We start from the raw sequence: 9,222 nt of genomic DNA, 5'->3' as shown, positions 1-9,222 counted from the left end.
TCAACTGTGTGTATTTGAAGAGTTGTGTGTGGTGCAATCCAAATTCAGTCCTAAGTACCTGGAAGGACTTCAGCTCCCCCTTTGCAATCACATCCCCGATAGTCGATATGCCTATATCATCCCACCTTCGGAAGCCGCGCAGCTTGCTGAGTTCTTTCAACCAATGACAGTGCCATAGCGGCGTCTGTCGGGTAGGTTTCTTTTCCCACCCCGTCCGCCTTGTGGCCTTGGTCCAGGCGTTCATTGTGATTACCATTGCCGGTTAAAGCGGTGCCCGCACCACGCCTCCGTATAGATAGTACAATGGATTTCTGGTGGACATTTTGAACCTTTCCAACGCATAGGTCGGATGGTCTGCTGGGGCGTGCATCCAGTCATTTATTGGTGTTAGGTGTTCCGCCCAGTAGTAGGCCTCTAGGTTGGGGAGTGAAATCCCTCCACTATATTGATGGCGCTGAAGCGTCGACAGGGCCACTCGCGGCTGCTTCCCCAGCCATAGATAAGTACGAAGGTCCGCGTGAATTTTGGATATCGTCTTGGCCGGGAGTGGGTAGTACTCGTTTTGGAGCGCATATAGGAACTTAGGGAGGACAATCATTTTGTACATTGCCGCCTGGCCCAGTAGGGTGAGCGGCAGTTGCCTCCACCTGGTCATGTCCGCCACCGCGCCATCCATTATCCGCTCTATATTTTTACAGAAGGAAAGTTTCCCGTCTAGGGTAATGTAAATGCCCAGGTACTGGAATCCCTCTGAGGTATTGACCAGTTGCTCCGGTAGGTTCCCCCCTCGGACCATTCCCTGTGGATCATAGAGGACCGATTTGTGCCAGTTTATGGTATGACCCGCCCTTGCACCATAGTCTTCTAACTCCCTGAATAGTTCCGGGACCGTGATTTCAGGTTTAGTGATGGACAGTAACACGTCATCGGCGTATAGTGATATTTTTTCCTGTGCGGAGGCTGAGATTTCCCGGGAGAAGCCACAAATCTCTGGGTTCTGTCTTACCTTTGCCGCCAGAATTTTGATGGTGAGTGTGAATAGAAGTGGGGACAGAGGGCAACCCTGGCGTGTACCCCTTTCGATACGAAATTCGCGGGACAACCTTCCATTTACCCGAACCCGCGCTCTTGGTGCCGTGTAAAGGAGCTGAACCCACTTCCTGAATTTCGGGTCGAGGCCAAACCTCTGTAGCGCCGCCATCAGAAATGGCCAGTGTACCGCGTCAAACGCCTTCTCCGCGTCAAGGGAAAGGAACCAATGGGGCTCACTCCTTCACTTGACTTCTTGCAACCAATTGTGTGCGCGTCGGAGGTTTAACTTGGTTGCCCTATCCGGCAGAAACCCCGACTGGTCCATGTGTATGAGCTCTGGAATAACCGACCTCAAGCGACTAGCTAGAATAGTCGCTATAATCTTCACCTCCATATTAAGGAGGGAGATGGGACGGTATGAGGCACACTCGTCTTTTGGCTTGCCCTCCTTATAGATCGGGACGATCGTAGCCAGAGCGAGGTCCGGTGGTAAGCTCCCCACCCGATACGCCTCCGTGAAGAGGGTTTTAAGGTGTCGTGTCAAGAGATCAGTCGTCCGCTTAAAAAATTCTGCTGGAAAACCATTCGGCCCTGGCGTCTTCCCCGGTTTCAATTTGGCTATGGCGACAGATATGTCCTCCAGTGTTACCTCCGCCTCCAGAGCCGTGCATGCTTCGGAGGACAGTGAGGGTACCTCCGTGTGTCCTATATATTGCAGCGCATCCTCACTAGTCCCCAGGTCCTTAGCCTCATAAAAGTGCTCGTAGTGTGACGCGAACACGTCCGCTATCGCCTCATCTGTGTGGACCTGTCCTCCCTCTGCCGATTTGATCTGTTCTACCCATCTAGCCGCCCGCTCCTTTCTTCGAAGCCATGCCAGGAGTTTGCCTTTTAATCTTGACTAACGACCCTGCCAAATCCATACCAGCACTCATGCACACAATAGAAACATATGCCAAATACTCAGGCTATAAACTCAACAAGGACAAATCCGACTGCATGCCACTCAACGTCCATACCACCAGAGAAGTAATAGATAATATAGACCTGAATTGGCAACCAAAAGCCATCAAATACCTGGGCATCCAATTCAAAAACAATCTAAGAAGAACTCTAGAACTAAACAAAACAGTGACGCTGACCGAAGTTAAAACCCTGCTAGATTCCTGGTCACCCAAGTTTATCACCTGGTGGGGCCGCATAGAAACAATCAAAATGATGGTCACGCCAATAATTAACTATCTAGCAGACATGCTCCCACTGCCCCTTACAGAAGACTTCCACAAAAAATTAGACTTAATGATCAACAAATTTATATGGCAGGGCAAGAAAGCGAGAATAGGCCTACGCAAGCTCAAGGTTAGCAAAAAAACTAGGCGGGCTAAACATAGCGGACCCAAAAACGTTCCAACTAGCATTCATAGCTAGACAAGGAATGCAGTGGTTGCTTCCCACCCAAAAATACACACCCACGTGGCTAAGCATAGAGAGAGCGATCCTAAACAACTCTGCACCACTCACTATACTAACAGCAAACAAACACGCACTCAACAGCCCCATCTTGAGGCTCACAAAAAAAGCGCTACTGACAATAGACCGGAAATTAGAAGTCAGCATCAGATATTCAAGATGGGAAACACTATGGGGGAACCACAAGATTAAATACAGAGGTAAAACCCTTGATGAAGGCTTGGAAATGCGCAGACATCCACTTCCCAATTCAACTAGAACCTGATGGAGTACCTTACACTTTCAACCACCTCAAAGAAGAACACAACTTGCCTGACGTACAACTTTACAACTTTCTAGCCATCAAAACAGCCCTAACGAAGGCAAAGATTCACAGACAGACCCCCTCTATCTTCCAACTAATGGAGAACATAAACCAGACAGGCCACCAAGTCTCGCTTCTATATAAACTGCTCCGACCTGGCGCATCCAAACTAAATGACAAAAAAACGGCCTATTGGGAAACCCATACTAAGACAAAACTGTCACAACAAGAGCTTCACACCCTGTGGGCTTCCCCTTCTAGAAGCATGATATCGCCAGTACTGGCGCAGACAAAATTCTGGCTGTTACACCAGGTCTATTGGACACCAGCAAGACTAGCATCAATAGGACTACTAGACAATGATAGATGCTGGAACTGTGACACAGAAAAGGGAGATCTAGAAAACATCATTCTCAACTGCACTAAATTCAAAAACTTCTGGACACTGGTTTTTTTCCTTCACCAATGACATACTAGGCAGCAACATTAAGCTCACATTCGCCTCACTAGCCACAGCACAGATCTCACAAGAAGACAAGAACCTCCTTGATTTTCTTCTCACCACAGCAACAAAAATCATACTCACGATCGGGCAATGTTGATTGGATTTCTTGACCACTATTGCTTTTATACGTTCACTGTCTTCCTGCTCATTGGGATGCAGTGTGTCTGTTATATTCTGTCAACTGCTATAAAACTAATAAAACTTGTTATGAAAAAAAAAAAAAAATCATACTCACAAACTGGAAGAATACAGCCAAAGCCACCTTTAAAGGATGGCTCAACTGGGTGATCTTCCTAAGGGTGCGGACACCACCACCCTTAGAAACACGCCAGGTAGACACCACGACCGAGCAATGTGGACCAAACTGGACAAGCACATGGACACCTTCAAACCACCATAGCCACACCTCTTCCACAAACTCATGCCCACCGACCCCTGACAGACAACGGCCACATTCCTGCCCAACACACCGCCCCCACTCTGGGTTTTAATGTTTAATGTTTTATGTTTGTATGTCTCTTTTCTTTATTTTTATACAAAGGTCAGCGAATAACATCCAAAAATGTTTGCTATATCTGTTACATGTAACCTGTAAATACCAATAAAAACATTTAAAAAAATAATAATAAAATAGCACAATTTACTTTTCAATCCCATCATACACAAAGTCTACTGGACTATGTGGCTGTTTCCTACCAAATGATCGGGCCTGTAAAAACTTAGAGGTTTCTCCGTCAGTATGGAGCAATCAGAGCGTAATAAGTTTGACATTGGCCTCTAATCTACCTGCACTGAATCAAGGGAACTTGGGCCATGGCTCAGTGGTCTTTAACAAAGCAAATGGATGTTCATTTTGGACGCAATAAAATACCTCCGAGGTAGGTGTGATAGTGAAGAAAACTTTTGTAGAGCAGCAGGGCCGTGTTTATGCTATTATTATACAATTCTTTGAGGCCCAAATGAGTGAGATAAAAAATGTAAGCTCTGAATCCACTGGTCTCCGTAGGGCAACCCACGGCACCCCTTCGCCGAAGGCACTAAATCAAGAAACTAACCATTTAGTCCTTAAACAACATCTACAATTTTCCACAGGTAAACAACAGGAAATTAATTGCCTTATGTAAGAAGTAGTTATAAACAAAGAGAAAAGAGAAATTAGATGGATGCTAAATGGATTGTGTTGAGGGAAGCCGCGAGACCTACAAATTCAAAAAAGTATTGGCACTTGATTGCAGAATATTGTGATTCAAGACAGATGTCTCCCCATTCCGATCCCAGAAAGGGAGTAGGTGGACTATAGTTCACTATTATATATAATCAACAATTCAGTGCTTTTTCAGAAGCCGGTAACAGACTAGTTCTCCTTTATTGAATATGGTCCCCCATCAAGGGATGAAATAGTAGCCCACATAAAGAATGCCAGAACCTCGGCTGCACAAGGACCGGATGGTATCTCGATTATGTTAATCATAATCATGAACACCTAGAGGAGGGCACTGAAGACCTGGCTGTTCGGCTGAAGGGAGCTGCTGACCCCGGCCCACCCCACAAGCGCCTTGAGACCCTCACAGTTGAGTAGCGGGCTATATCAAACCCCTGATTGATTGATTGATTAACTCTTCAGAGAGGGAACGACTGCATAACTAAGTGATCTGCTGTGCTACGACCAGACTAAATGCTCAGTCCTAAGGCAAGGCCGTATTGGGGAGCTAGAGCTGAGGGGCATAATCTTGCCTACAATGATCTCACTAGAATTAGGGCGAAAGTGGTCAAGAGATGTGGAAGAGAAAGGTCAGTTACAGGAGATGCAGTCCTTCTATGTGACTTGATGGGTGGGTGGAGGGGGTGATTGAAACATGTCCTGTTAGAGATAAGTTAATCTTGAAATTAGAGAGACCAAAGCAAAGCTTCAAAGAAGATACTATTGTGCTGGATGCTGCTGTAAAGGCAGAAAGTGAATGAAAGATGCAGAACATCTCAGTGGTTGATTCTGTGCAGGATACTTGAGAATCTGACAAGAAGCCACTTTTACTAGTATTACCATTTTTTTGGGTTAAAGGTGCAATATCTATTTTTGTTTATTGTGGCATGTACACCCAGTACCAATTATGTTTTAATTGCTTACTGTGCTTCTTCATGGTGGCAAGTTCAAAAGAGAATCAGGCCTCGCAGAGTTGAGCCAAGGCATGAGAATTTTGCCTATAATTCCGCTTCAGCCATTTGCTACATGATAAATGTGGTGAGCAAGTTGCAGAAATAAGAAAGTAATTAGTATGCTTGCACCAAACTCTTCCAGGCAATGAGTGCTATCTACCAGAGTGTCCCGGGGAAGAACCAAAGGATCTATAGTGAAAAACAGTAAACTGGTGAATGGCTGAGAGCCGATTCTGAATGTATCAAATCTAAAGAAAATGTGGTTATTCATTAGACTGAATTCCTTAAAGACCTGCAGACTAACAGAGTACTGAGTAGGGCCAAAATGTCCCCAGGATGTTACAATTCTGATTTGCCTTGAGGGCGATTGAGCAGGAGGTGTTTTAAAATGTGGGCAACAAAATAGTAAAATATAGTATTGGGAGAAGGGATGGAAAGAGAAGTGACCACTAAATAAGATTTTAAAATGGGCAATACCCTTCCCCCCAACCTTGTTTGCTTAGGCAGACTAGGTTTAGAATAGTTTGTGTGGCAGGGCAGCTAAAACATTGTCTAGGGCTGTGGTCTCTTTGATTCACGTTTTTGTGACTGAACATCAAAATGGTAATGAACATAGATGGTGTTAGAGGGCTGCATCAAGATGACCGCAGATTAACGGAACTCCTGTAGTCACTGCTCAAACGCTAGCAAAATGGGGTGTGTGGCCAAGATGGAGGCCGGGTCGGATGCTTACTCGTCAAGCTCTGGGCTGGCCTAACCTACATACTGAGTAATCCGTGCCATCAGGCAGCACACAGAACTGCAGCTGACTGCCCAGGGGTCCTGCTGGCACTGAGGACCTATGGGTGGGCTCCCACACCCAATATCCAGTGTCTTAATGCGTGGGACTGCCTGCCAATACGCGATACAGAGCCCGGGATTTGCCGTGCGGGGCAATCCTCCAGGCCGCAAGATCCTTTTTTGAGAGGTCTCACCCCGTCGGTCTGATGGCCAGATACTGATCCCACATCCACAGGGAGACGCCACATTGCGTAGAATAAGTCACGGGGCAGGCCTAGGTCGGGTGAGTCCTGGTGGCGGTGTCGCCTACCTCTTTGGGGACTATGGGCAGTGGCCCATGCCCCCTCTCTCCAGTGGTGGTCCTGCAGGCCGGTGCTGCCGACTACACCGGGGCTCATGACCACATGACGGAGGTGGCCGGGGCCCTGGGGGAGTCTGACCTATAATACTAGTTGAAGCCTTCCGCTGCGGGCAGTGGAGCCTGGCTACAGTGGTGATTGTGAACCTGCCTACAGTGTGCGGGTGGAGGCCACGGGTCAAGCGCAGCCAATGAAGGAGGGAGCTCCCCTTGGCAGGCCCTGTGGGTCCGCACTGAGCCCCTCTGGAACATCAGAGGAGACACCGAGGGGATGAGAAAACAGCAGCTAGATGTGTTGCCCACAATGCATAGAGAGTCAGTATGAGATGGGAGTGGACTGGATCCCCATCAGAGAGATCCAGAGCCCAGATCCCCTGTCACAGTGAGTACTGGGTGAACCTGCTACACACGCTATGCGTGGGCTGCCATTGAGACTACTCTCTGGGTCCCATACCTTGGGTCAGCTCTTGCATGTAAAAGTAGCACCTGAGATAGCCCTATACCTCACCAACTTCCCACAGGCATGGTCTCAGTGGCAGGAGAATCAATTGTTGTAGTCCCGGGGGAGAGGTGGCCCCTGCAACCCCTCCAAAGTCATACTTGACAGATACGGTGCCATCTGAAACGTCTAGCAGATACGGAAGAGACAACCATATAGCCATAGTGCAGCATAGGATTCATAGACTCCAGCCTCTGGTCAGCACTCTCAGCTTACTCCACTGCCTTTGTAAGTGACAGAGGGCTCTCCCCCACCCCCCTGGGGGGGGGGGGGGCTCTAAGACAGGACTTTCTCGAGGCCATAAGCGGACACTGCTCCAAGAGAAGAGGTCCCTCCAAATGTGCAAATGACTAAAGATAAAGACTCCAAGCCCGCCCATCAGGGGAGAACTGATCGCTATGGCAGGGATTTGACTCCCCCGTGGCGTCAGCTGGCTGCAATGCCTATGCCTGATAATGCTGTGCTACTATTTACTATACAGCATTAGAGAACAGAGTGGGGGAGGTGCGATCTGAGGTTACTCTCCTTTGGCAGGACCTCCGCAAAGTGGCTGAGGGGGTCACCTCTGCAGAATCAAGGTTTTCAGACCTGGAGGACCTGGTTTCGACCTTTCGTAAGGATGTCAATGAGGCCTGTACTGCCATTAGGGATATGGGTACCGGGCTAGAGGATGCAAAAAATTGAGCCTGCAGAAACAACTTTCGATTTGTGGGCTTTCCGGAGGGAGTTAAAGGACTTGATATGGTCCAATCCGTCCCCCCTCGAGATAGGATCTCCTCTAGCTTTGTCATCAATACGGCCAATGGAGTGCTGGGAGGTAGGCCTCTGTAAGGAGTGACTCCAAGAAACGCGATTTCAAGTTTCCTGAACTTTTGAGATAGGGACATAATTCTCACTGAGGACCGCAAACTGGGCAAAGTAAGTCACAAGAACTCTAAAATCGTAATATTTATAGACTATACCAGAGAGGTACAATGGCAAAAACGCACCTTTGATGAAGTAAAGGCATGACTATGAGGCCTCCAGCTTGAAGCAGGGTCTAGTTTTTACCCCAGGCCAATTCTGCCCACCCTTGAGGCATGAGACCCTGATAAGCCCCCACCAGCTAGCATAAAAAGGAATCTGTTAAATTGACCAATTTGTCTTTGTTTATGAATAGGCCCCACAGTGTCTCGCTCATACAAATCGTCTCAGTGAGGCCCAGCTCCCCCAGGGCCCCCACTCCCTCGATCTGCACGTCGTCTCTTACACCCACGGAGATACTGCAAGAATAGCAATACCGCAAGAACAGGGAACTTCCCGAGCTAAAAGAGACATCACGCAATACCTGATGGTCGAGGCCATCTGTCATCTATCATATTATTGTATCTGTTGCTAGCCTTAATGTAACTAAGACATGCGACCAATATCTTCCTAAATGTTCCTCTTTCTTATAAAAGTTTCCCTGAAGTGACGCAAATCCTGGTCAATAGATGTGCAATTTCATTATGATTCATGGTCAAACATCCTGTGACCTTTTGAGAAACGTCTTGAAGCGTGGGTGGCACTTCTGTGTCCTTAAATATGTTCCAGACGAGATCAAAATGTGTCATGTCCTGTAGGTCAAAGACACCTGATAATGTCGTCATCCTCATGTCAATAGTTCACCAGTGAAGAGTATAAAGATCTGCCCCTCAGTCCATTCACCAGACTACCTCGTGGCAGTGACCCATGGGGTCACTGACGCCGGTGTGGTCTCCTTCAGCCCTCTATCTAAGCATCTTTGGCTGAAGCTCTAATTTTTTCTGGCACTTTAAATTGTCCTTCTCTCTCTCCTCTGCTTCGCCCTTATTCTAAAAACATTATTGCAATTGCAAAGCAATAACGTTGTTCCTCCTAAACTTAACATGTGGATCACTAGCATTGCAGTCAAGAGTAGTTTTCATATCGAAAATATTTCCATTGATTTAAAATATTTTTGCATTACCTAAAGTTTTTCCTTCACTCCAGAAATGTGGGTTGCATTCCCTAAGCAATTTCAATTGTGCCGTTTCAATAATCCTGGCCCCTCACATTCTGGGTCTCTTTAAATTGTTTAACTTGCATGAATTATTCTCATCAGGAAGGCTTGTTTCAAGTTC

Source organism: Lissotriton helveticus, chromosome 7 (genome assembly GCF_964261635.1).
Source record: "Lissotriton helveticus chromosome 7, aLisHel1.1, whole genome shotgun sequence".
Lineage (NCBI taxonomy): Eukaryota > Metazoa > Chordata > Amphibia > Caudata > Salamandridae > Lissotriton > Lissotriton helveticus.
This window is presented reverse-complemented; position numbering follows the sequence as displayed.